The sequence below is a fragment of the Arachis duranensis genome, chromosome 10, assembly GCF_000817695.3.
Source record: "Arachis duranensis cultivar V14167 chromosome 10, aradu.V14167.gnm2.J7QH, whole genome shotgun sequence".
NCBI classification, from domain to species: domain Eukaryota; kingdom Viridiplantae; phylum Streptophyta; class Magnoliopsida; order Fabales; family Fabaceae; genus Arachis; species Arachis duranensis.
Window position 1 is genome coordinate 51,470,540 of NC_029781.3, and position 12,272 is coordinate 51,482,811.

Genomic DNA, 12,272 nt, shown 5'->3' on the forward strand with positions numbered 1-12,272 from the left:
AATAAGTCTAAGTGCAGAAATCCACTTCCGGGACCCACTTTGGTGTGTGCTTGGGCTGAGCTTGAGCTTTACACGTGCAGGGGCTTCTCTTGGGGGTTAAACACCAAGTTGTAATGTGTTTTTGGTGTTTAACTCTGGTTTGTGACATGTTTCTAGCGTTTTACTCCAGAATGCTGCATGGAACTGGAGTTGAACACCAGTTTGCGTCATCTAAACTTGAATAAAGTATGGACTATTATATATTGCTGGAAAGCCCTGAATGTATACTTTCCAACGCAGTTGAGAGCGCGCCAATTGGAGTTCTGTAGCTCCAGAAAATCCATCTGGAGTGCAGGGAGGTCAGAATCCAACAGCATCAGCAGTCCTTTGTCAGCCTTCTATCAGATTTTTTTGCTCAGGTCCCTCAATTTCAGCCAGAAAATACCTGAAACCACAGAAAAATACACAAACTCATAGTAAAGTCCAGAAATGTGAATTTTGCATAAAAAATAATAAAAACATCCCTAAAAGTAGCTAGATCCTACTAAAAACTACCTAAAAACAATGCCAAAAAGCGTATAAATTATCCGCTCATCAGAGACCCAAGAGATATGCATTCAAGCTTATTTTCATGTAAAACGGGAGTGTTTGTCAGGCACACGTTCATAAGTGAGAATGGTGATGAGTGTCACTTGATCATCACATTCATCATGTTCTTGTGTGCGAATGAATATCTTAGAATAAGGATAAGCTTGTATTGAATAGAAGAACAATAGTACTTTGCATTAATACTCGATGAACAGCAGAGCTCCACACCTTAATCTATGGTGTGTAGAAACTCCACCGTTGGAAATACATAAGAACAAGGTCTAGGCATGGACGAATGGCCAGCCTCCTAAAAGTGATCAAAAGATCAAAATATGATCCAAAAATGTCAGTACAATAGTAAAAAGTCCTATTTATACTAAACTAGTTACTAGGATTACAGAAATAAGTAAATGATGCAGAAATCTACTTCCGGACCCACTTGGTGTGTGCTTGGGCTGAGCATTGAAGCTTTCATGTGTAGAAACTTTTTTTGGAGTTAAACGCCAGCTTTTATGCCAGTTTGGGCGTTTAACTCCAGCTTTTATCCTGTTTCTGGCGTTTAACGCCAGAATAGAGCAGGAAGTTGGCATTTGAATGCCAGTTTGCATTGTCAAAACACAGGCAAAGTATGGACTATTATGTATTGCTGGAAAGCTCAAGATGTCTACTTTTCAACGCAATTGAGAGCGCACCAATTGGGCTTCTATAGCTCCAGAAAATCCATTTTGAGTGCAGGAAGGTCAGAATCCAACAGCATCTGTAGTCCTTTTTCAGCCTCTGAATCAAATTTTTGCTCAGGTCCCTCAATTTCAGCCAGAAAATACCTGAAATCACAAAAAAACACATAAACTCATAGTAAACTCCAAAAATGTGAATCTTGCTTAAAAACTAATAAAAATATACTAAAAAGTAGCTAGATCATACTAAAAACTACCTAAAAATATTGCCAAAAAGCGTATAAATTATCCACTCATCATAACACCAAACTTAAATTATTGCTTGTCCCCAAGCAACTGAAAACAAAATTGAATAAAAAAAGAGAATGTACAATGAATCTCACAATATCAGTGAAACTTAGTCCCAATTAGATGAGCGGGGCTAGTAGCTTTTTGCTTCTGAATAGTTTTGGCATCTCACTTTATCCTTTGAAATTCAAAATGATTGGCATATATAGGAATTCAGAATTTAGATAGTGTTATTGATTCTCCTAGTTCAGTATGTTGATTCTTGAACACAGGTACTTTATGAGTCTTGGCCGTGGCCCTAAGCACTTTGTTTTCCAATATTACCACCGGATACATAAATGCCACAGACACATAACTGGGTGAACCTTTTTAGATTGTGACTTAGCTTTGCTAAAGTTCCCAATTAGAGGTGTCCAGAGTTCTTAAGCACACTCTTTTTTGCTTTGGATCACGACTTTAACCACTCAGTCTTAAGCTCTTCACTTGGATCTTCATGCCACAAGCGCATGGTTAGGGACAGCTTGATTTAGCCGCTTAGGCCAGAATTTTATTCCTTTAGGCCCTCCTATCCATTAATGCTCAAAGCCTTGAATCCCTTTTACCCTTGCCTTTTGGCCTAAAGGGCTATTGGCTTTTTCTGCTTGTTTTTCTTTTTTTCTTTTTCTTTTCTTCTTTTTTATTCGCCATTTTTTTCACAGTTTTTTCTTGCTTCAAGAATCAATTTCATGATTTTTTAGATTATCAATAACATTACTCTTTGTTCATCATTCTTTCAAGAGCCAACAATTTTAACATTCAAAAACTTCACTATAAAAAATATGTACTGTTCAAGCATTCATTCAGAAAATAAAAAGTATTGCCACCACATCAAAATAATTAAACTAATTTCAAGATAAAATTTGAAATTTAAGTACTTCTTGTTCTTTTGTATTTAGGCACATTTTTCATTTAAGAAAGGTGACACATTTATGGAATTATTCATAGCTTTAAGACATAGACACTAGATACTAATGATCATGTAGTGAAGACACAAACATAGATAACACATAAAGCATAAAATAGAAAAATAGAAAGATAAGAACAAGGAAATCAAAGAATGGGTCCACCTTAGTGATGGCGGCTAGTTCTTCCTCTTGAAGATCCAATGGAATGTCTGAGCCCCTCTATGTCTCTTCCTTGCCTTTGTTGCTCTTCCCTCATGGCTATTTGATCCTATCTAATTTCATGGAGAATAATGGAGTGCTCTTGGTGCTCCACCCTTAGTTGGTTCATGTTGTAACTCAAGCCTTCCAAAGAGGTGTTGAGTTGCTCCCAATAGTTGTGTGGAGGAAAGTACATCCCTTGAGGCATCTCAGGGATTTCATGAGGAATTTCCTCATGCTCTTGTTGAGGTCCATGAGTGGGCTCTCTTATTTGCTCCATCCTCTTTTTAGTGATGAGCTTGTCCTCTTCAATGACGATGTATTCCTCTATGACAATTAGCTAAACTACATAGGTGACAAATGAGATGAGGAAAGGCCAATCTTGCCAAAGTGGAGGGCTTATCAGCCACCTTGTAGAGTTCTAGAGGTATGATCTCATGAACTTCCACTTCCTCCCCAATCATGATACTATGGATCATGATGGCCCGATCCACAGTTACTTCGGATCGGTTGCTAGTAGGAATGATGGAGCATTGGATGAACTCCAACCATCTTCTAGCCACAGGCTTAAGGTCCGGTCTTCTCAATTGAACCGGCTTGCCTCTTGAGTCTCTTTTCCATTGAGCTCCTTCCACACATATGTCCATGAGGACTTGGTCCAACCTTTGATCTAAGTTGACCCGTCTAGTGTAGGGGCATGCATTTTCTTGCATCATTGGCAAGTTGAATGCCAACCTTACATTTTCCGGACTGAAATCTAAGTATTTTCCCCGAACCATTGTAAGCCAATTCTTTGGATTGGGTTCATACTTTGATCATGGTTCCTAGTGATCCATGCATTGGCATAGAACTCTTGAACCATTAAGATTCTGACTTGTTGAATAGGGTTGGTGAGAACTTCCCAATCTCTTCTTCGGATCTCATGTCGGATCTCCGGATACTCATTCCTTTTGAGCATGAAAGGTACCTCAGGAATCACCTTCTTCTTTGATACAACTTCATAGAAGTGGTCTTGATGGACCTTTGAGATGAATCTCTCCATCTTCCATGACTCGGAGGTGGAAGCTTTTGCCTTCCCTTTCCTCTTTCTAGAGGTTTTCTCTGGCCTTAGGTGCCATAAATGGTTATGGAAAAACAAAAAGTAATGCTTTTACCACACCAAACTTAAAAGTTTTGCTCGTCCTCGAGCAAAAAAAGAAAGAAAGAAGGGGAAGAAGAAGAAAATGGAGGAGATGGAGGGAGAGAGTGAATTCGGCCAAGGGGGTATAAGGTGTTTATGATGTGTGAAATTGAAGGAGGGAATAGGGGTTTATGTAGGAGTGGGGGGAAGGGTAGGTTTGTGTATTTGGGGTTGGGTTTGGGAGGGAAAAGATTTTGAATTTAGAGGTAGGTGTGGTTTTTTGGTGAAGAGATATAGATTTGATTGGTGAGGGGTATTTGGGGTAGAGAGATGGAGGTGATTGGTGAAGGGTATTTGGGGAAGAGTGTCATGAAAAGGTGTGAGGGAGAGAGAGAATGAGTTGAGGTTGGTGGGGATCCTGTAGGGTCCACAGATTCTGAGGGGTCAAGGACTTCTCATCCCTGCTCCATTTAGGTGTGCAAAACGCTGTTAGAGTGCAATTCTGGCATTAAACGCCAAGCTGTAGCTTGTTTTTGGCGTTAAATGCCAGCTTTTATACCTTTCCTGGCGTTTAACACCAAGTTGTAGCCTATTTCTGGCGTTAAACGCCAGTCTGGTGCCCATTTCTGGCGTTAAACGCCCAGAATGGTGCCAGACTGGGCGTTGAACGCCCATCCTGCTACCCTTACTGGCGTTTAAACGCCAGTAAATTTTTCCTCCAGAGTGTGCTATTTTTAATGCTATTTTTGAATTTGCTTTAATTGTTGCAGTTGTTTTTGTGACTCCACATGATCATCAACCTAAAGAAAACATAAAATAATAATGGAAAATGGAAATTTAACATAGATAAATAAAAATCGGGTTGCCTCCCAATAAGTGCTTCTTTAATGTCAATAGCTTGACAGTGGGCCCTCATGGAGTCTCACAGATAATCAGAGCATGATTGTGGCCTCTCAACACCAAACTTATAGTTTGGTTGTGGCCTCCCAATACCAAACTTAGAGTTTGAATGTGGGGGCTTTGTTTGACTCTGTATTGGGAGAAGCTTTTCATGCTTCTTCTCCATGTGTACAGAAGGAGAACCTTGAGTCTTGAATACAAGGTAGTCCTCATTTAATTGAAGGACTAACTCTCCTCTGTCAACATTAATCACAGCTTTTGTTGTGGCTAGGAAAGGTCTGCAAGGATGATGGATTCATCTTCATCCTTTCCAGTGTCTAGGATTATAAAATCAGCAGGGATGTAAAGGCCTTCAACCTTCACTAGCACGTCCTCTACTAGTCCATAAGCTTGTTTCATTGATTTGTCTGCCATCTCTAGTGAGATTCTTGCAGCTTGTACCTCAAAGATTCCTAGTTTCTCTATTACAGAGAGTGGCATGAGGTTAATACCTGACTCTAGGTCACACAGAGCCTTCTCAAAGGTCATGGTGCCTATGGTACAAGATATTAAAAATTTACCAGGATCCTGTATCTTTTGAGGTAAAGTTTGATGAATCCAGGTATTCAGTTCATTAATGAGCAATGGAGGTTCATCCTCCCAAGACTCATTACCAAATAGCTTGGCATTCAGCTTCATGATTGTTCCTAAATATTGGGCAACTTGCCCTTCAGCAATGTCTTCATCTTTTTCAGAAGATGAATAGTCATCAGAGCTCATGAATGGTAAAAGGAAGTTCAATGGAATCTCTATGGTCTCTATATGAGCCTCAGATTCCTGTGGTTCCTCATTGGGGTACTTCGTAATGGCCAGTTGACGTTCCCTGAGGTCTTCCTCACTGGGAATCACTGCCTTTTCACTCTCTCCAGGTTTGGCCATGTTGGTCATAGTTATGGCCTTGCACTCTCTTTTGGGATTCTCTTCTGTATTGCTTGGGAGAGTGCTAGGAGGAGTTTCAGTAACCCTTTTACTCAACTGACCCATTTGTACCTCCAAGTTTATGATGGAGGACCTTGTTTCATTCATGAAATTGAGAGTGGCCTTAGATAGATCAGAGACTATATTTGCTAAGTTAGATGGATTCTGCTCAGAATTCTCTGTCTGTTGCTGAGAGAATGATGGAAAAGGCTTGCCATTGCTAAACCTGTTTCTTCCACCATTATTATTATTAAAGCCTTGTTGAGGCTTTTGTTGTTCCTTCCATGAGAAATTTAGATGATTTCTCCATGACGGATTATAGGTGTTTCCATAGGCTTCACCCATGTAATTCACCTCTGTCATTGCAAGGTTCTCAAGATCATAAGCTTCTTCTTCAGAAGATGCTTCTTTAATACTGTTGGATGCAGTTTGTAATCCATTCAGACTCTAATAAATCATATTGACTTTCTGAGTCAACATTTTATTCTGAGTCAATATGGCATTCAGAGCATCAATTTCAAGAACTTCCTTCTTCTCAGGCATCCCATTATTCACAGGATTTTTTTCAGAGGTGTACATAAACTGGTTATTTGCAACCATTTCAATGAGTTCCTAAGCTTTTCCAGGCATTTTCTTTAGGTGAATAGATCCACCTACAGATTGGTCTAATGACATCTTAGACAATTCAGACAAGCCATCATAAAATATATCCAGGATGGTCCATTATGAGAGCATGTCAGAAGGACACTTTTTGTTCAGTTGCTTGTATCTTTCCCAAGCTTCATAGAGGGATTCACCTTCTTTCTGCCTGAAGGTTTGAATATCCACACTAAGCTTGCTCAACTTTTGAAGAGGAAAGAATTTGGCTAAGAAAGCCGTGACCAGCTTATCTCAAGAGTTCAGGCTATCTCTAGGTTGAGAGTCCAACCATATTCTAGCTCTATCTCTTACAGCAAAAGGGAAAAGCATAAGCTTATAGACCTCGGGATCAACTCCATTGGTCTTAACAGTATCACAGATCTATAAGAATTTAGTTAAGAACTGAAAAGGATCTTCTAATGGAAGTCTATAGAACTTGCAATTCTGTTACATCAGAAAAACTAATTGAGGCTTAAGCTCAAAGTTGTTTGCTCCAATGGCCGGGATTGAGATGCTTCTTCCATGGAAGTTGGAAGTTGGTGTAGTAAAATCACCAAGCACCTTCCTTGCATTGTTATTATTGTTGGGTTCAGCCATTACTTCTTTTTCGAGATTCTCTGTAAGGTTTTCTCTGGATTATTGTGCTTTACCTTCTCTTAGCTTCTTCTTCAGAGTCCTTTCAAGTTCAGGGTCAACTTCAACAAGAATATTCTTGTCCTTGCTCCTGCTCATATGAAAAAGAAGAGAACAGAAAAGAAGAAGAGTCATCTATGTCACAGTATAGAGATTCCTTTATGTGAGTAGAAGAAGAGAAGAAGAGAAGAATATGGTAGAGAGAAAATAAAGAGAATTTGAACACAGAGAGGGAGAGAGGGTTCGAATTTTAAGAAGGAGAGAAGTGTTAGTAAATAAATAAATAAATGGAAAGAGATGAGAGAAAAAAGAAATTCGAAAATCAAATAAAATAAAAAAAGAAATAAAATAAAATTAGAATTTAAAACAATTAGTTAATTAAAAAGATTTTCAAAAAAGTTATTAGTGGTTTTTGAAAATTGAGAATTGAAAAAGTAGTTAGATGGTTTTGAAAAAGATAAGAAATAGTAAGTTTTGAAAAGATAAGAAGTTAAAAAAAGATTTTGAAATTAAAATTTGAAAAAGATATGATTTTAAAAAGATTTGATTGAAAAAGATATGTTTAAAAAGATATGATTGAAAAAGAGATTAAAAAGATTTGATTTTTAAAATTAAAATTGATGACTTGACTAACAAGAAACTAAAAAATATGATTCTAGAATTTAAAGATTGAACCTTTCTTAACAAGAAAGTAACAAACTTAAAATTTTTTTTTTGAATCAAATCCTTAATTGTTAGCAAGGTTTTCGAAAATATGAAATAAAAATAAGAAAAAGATTTTAAAAATCAATTTTTAAGATTTTTGAAAATATTAAGAAGAAAAATGAAAAAGATTTGATTTTTGAAAAAGATTTGAAAAGATAGACTTTTTAAATTGAAATTTTGACTTGACTAACAAGAAACAACTAAGTTTTAAAATTTTTTGACTAAGTCAACCCAAAATTTCGGAATTTATGAGTGAAATAAGGAAAATATATTTTTTTGATTTTTTTGAATTTAATGAGGAAAGAGAAAAACCACAAAATGACTCAACACATAAAAATTTTGGATTAAAACAAATGATGCATGCAAGAACACTATGAATGTCAAGATGAACACCAATAACACTTTGAAGATCATGATGAACATCAAGAACTTATTTTTGAAAATATTTTCAAGAAAAGAAAAACATGCAAGACACCGAACTTAGAGATTTTTCATGTTTAGACACTATGAATTCACAAATGCATATGAAAAACAACAAAAGACACAAAACAAGAAAATATGAAGATCAAACAAGGAGACTAATTAAGAACAACTTGAATATCATGAAGAATGCAATGTATGAATTTTCGAAATTTTTTTAGAAAAATTAAAATGTGCAATTGACACCAAACTTAAAAATTGACACTAGACTCAAACAAGAAACACAAAATATTTTTTTTGGTTTTTATGATTTTATTAAAAAAAATTTTCGAGAATTATTTATGGAAAAGAAAATAAAAAATTCAAAAAAAATTTCAATAGGAATTCCAGGAAGCATGCAATGTTAGCCTAAAGTTTCAGTCTAAAAGGATTAGACACGGCTAGCCAAGCTTCAGCAAGACATCACATACAACAGCCAAATTGATGGGAATCAAAAAGGCTCTTGTGATGATGAAAGTATCATCTGAAACTCTAGAATTCATTCTTAAAAATTTTGAACAATTTTTCGAAAACAGAAGGAAAGTTTTGAAAGATTTTTTTGAAAATAAAACGAAAAGAAAGTTACCTCATATGAGTAACAAGATGAACCGTCAGTTGTCCAAACTCGAATAATCCACGGCAACGGCGCCAAAAACTTGGTACAGGAAATTGTGATACACAACTTCGTGTAGCTGACCAGCAAGTGCACTGGGTCGTCCAAGTAATACCTTACGTGAGTAAGGGTTGATCCCACAGAGATTATCGGCTTGAAGCAAGGTATGGTCGTCTTGTAAATCTCAGTCAGGTGGATTCAAATGGTTATGGAGTTTTGATAATTAAAAGATAAATAAACATAAAATAAAGATAGAGATACTTATGTAATTCATTGGTGGGAATTTCAGATAAGCGTATAGAGATGCGTTATTCCTTCTGAATATCTGCTTTCCTACTGTCTTCATTCAATCATTCATACTCCTTTCCATGGCAAGCTGTATGTTGGGGATCACCATTGTCAATGGCTACCTCTCGTCCTCTCAGTGAAAATGGTCCTCTACGGTTTCTGTACGGCTAATCAACTGTCGAATTTCTTGTCTCGGATGAAAAATACCAGGCATAGCTACCGCATGGCTAATCAGCTATCGGTTCTCGATCGTGTCAGAATAAGATCCAATGATCCTTTTGCACACAGTCACTGTGCCCCACAGTCGCGAGTTTGAAGCTCGTCACAGTCATCCCTTCCCAGATCCTACTCGGAATACCACATACAAGGTTTAGACTTTCCGAATCTCAGGAATGCTGCCAAATGTTTCTAGTTTATACCACGAAGGTTCTAATCTCAGATTTAGATGCCCCATTGTCAGAGGGGAAACGATGTGAATCGTTGATTAGAGACCCAAGAGATATGCATTCAAGCTTGTTTTCATGTAGAACGGGAGTGTTTGTCAGGCACGCGTTCATAAGTTAGAATGGTGATGAGTGTCACTTGATCATCACATTCATCATGTTCTTGTGTGCAAATGAATATCTTAGAATAAGGATAAGCTTGTATTGAATAGAAGAACAATAGTAATTTGCATTAATACTCGAGGAACAGCAGAGCTCCACCCCTTAATCTATGGTGTGTAGAAACTCCACCGTTGGAAATACATAACAACAAGGTTTAGGCATGGCCGAATGGCCAGCCTCCCAAAAGTGATCAAAAGATCAAAATATGATCCAAAGATGTCAGTACAATAGTAAAAATTCCTATTTATACTAAACTAGTTACTAGGATTACAGAAATAAGTAAATGATGCAGAAATCTACTTTCGGGCCCACTTGGTGTGTGCTTGGGATAAGCATTGAAGTTTTCATGTGTAGAGACTTTTCTTGGAGTTAAACGCCAGCTTTTATGCCAGTTTGGGTGTTTAACTCTAGCTTTTATCCTGTTTTTGGCGTTTAACGCCAGAATAGGATAGGAAGTTGGCGTTTGAACGCCAGTTTTCATAATCAAAACTCGGGCAAAGTATGGACTATTATATATTGCTGGAAAGCTCAGGATATCTACTTTCCAACGCAATTGAGAACGCGCCAATTGGACTTCTGTAGCTCCAGAAACTCTATTTCGAGTGCAGGCAGGTCAGAATCCAACAACATCTACAGTCCTTTTTCAGTCTCTGAATCAGATTTTTGCTCAGGTCCCACAATTTCAGCCAAAAAATACCTGAAATCACAGAAAAACATACAAACTCATAGTAAAGTCCAGAAATGTGAATTTTGCTTAAAAACTAATAAAAATATACTAAAAAGTAGCTAGATCATACTAAAAACTACCTAAAAACAATGCCAAAAAGCGTATAAATTATTCACTCATCAATTACACACAAAATATACCACGTGGCGCATCAGATTCCTCGGCAACGGCACAAAAAACTAGATGTTTATACCGATTTGGAATTTATCAAAATAATTTCGTTGTGAGCATAGTCCAAACCAATAATCGATCTTCAAATCAAATTTCAATGTTTAGTTGTCACAAGTACAAATCCCAATGAAAATTAACTGAAGTATTTAAACCTTGGGTCGTCTCACAAGGAATTGCAATGAAGTGATCAATGATTGGCTATGAAGGAACAAGGGGGTTTGATTTGGTAATTGACAAGAAAATAAATGACAAGAACTAATAAAAGAAAGGAAAGAACTCTTGGCTAAGGCATGGGAATTGAGATCACCATCCTTGTTCACAAATTATATATTGACAATTATGAGGGATGAAACCCATTAAGTCTACCTCTATGCTTGAAGTACGTATAATGTCTACTTCAATTCTTGAAGTACGTCAAATAGGGTTGATCAACATCAATCCATAAGTCCTAACCTAGCTACTAATTGACTTAGTAATAGGCTAGTGTTAATGGTTATCAAATTGATCACATAGGGTTCTCAAATCACCAATTCAATGAGACCCAATGATTCAAGGTCACTTAATTCCCTTAGCCTAGGCCAAGAGTAAAGAAAACTACTCTAAAACTAGTGAGAATATTTTATCAAACACCTAGAGTACAATAAAAGTAAACATCACAAAATGCGAGAATTAAAGAAACCCATAACTAACACTAGCAAGAAATCAACAATAGCAACTAAGATAAACATAAAAAGACATGGAAACATAAAATTGTATTAAAAGAAAATAGAAATCCAACAAGGTTCATAAACATAAAAGAGAGCAAAATAAGAAAATTAATAAGAAAATCTAAGAAGATTGAGATAATAGAATATAAGGAGAATTGAAATAAAAACAAGAATTGAAAGTTGGATCTAAGGAAATTTAACCTAAACTACCCTAAATTCTAGAGAGAAGGGAGAGCTTCTCTCTCTAGAATTCTAACCTACAATATGATGAATACTATCCTATGACTATTCCCCCATTCTCTTGCAATCCTTGGGTTCAAAATCATCAAAAATGAGTTGGATTTGGGCCTCCTTGAGCTCAGAAATCGCCCCAATATTTTACCTTTAGTGAAGTCACATGCAGCTTGTCACGCATACGCATGGGTCACACATACGCGTCACTGGCAAAATTTCTCTTCACGAGTGTGCGTGGGTGACACGTGTGCATCACTGGGCGAATCTCCTTTTCACGCGTACGCGTGGGTGGCACGTGTGCATGGCCTTCTGTTTAGCAAATCCTCATTTCTTCATGAATTCTCCATTTTTGCATGCTTTTTCTTCATTTCTTCAACCCAATCTTTGCCTTTTAATCCTGAAATCACTTAACAAACATATCACGACATCTAATGAAATTAAAGTGAATTAAAATTAGCGATTTAAGCCTAAAAAGCATGTTTTTACTCTTAAGCACAAATTAAGAGGAATTCACAAAACCATGCTATTTCATTGAATAAATGTGAGAAAAGTTGATAAAATTTTCAAAATTCAACACAAGATAAACCACAAAATTGAGGTTTATCACACAACCTATAAGCTCATTGACTTTCTTATAGAATTTTCCCTTATTCCATGTTAGAGCAGTTATTGGCTTGGGAAAAAAAATTCTGCAAAGAAGTTAAGATAAATAATCTTTCTTTTTGCTTATTTAACAATCTAAAACTTTTTGTGTTTTCAATTGATTTAATAAACTATTTGTATAAGAGAGGATTATTGGAGTCTTTGATGAGAGTAAGATCAATGCGAGTTAGATAAATA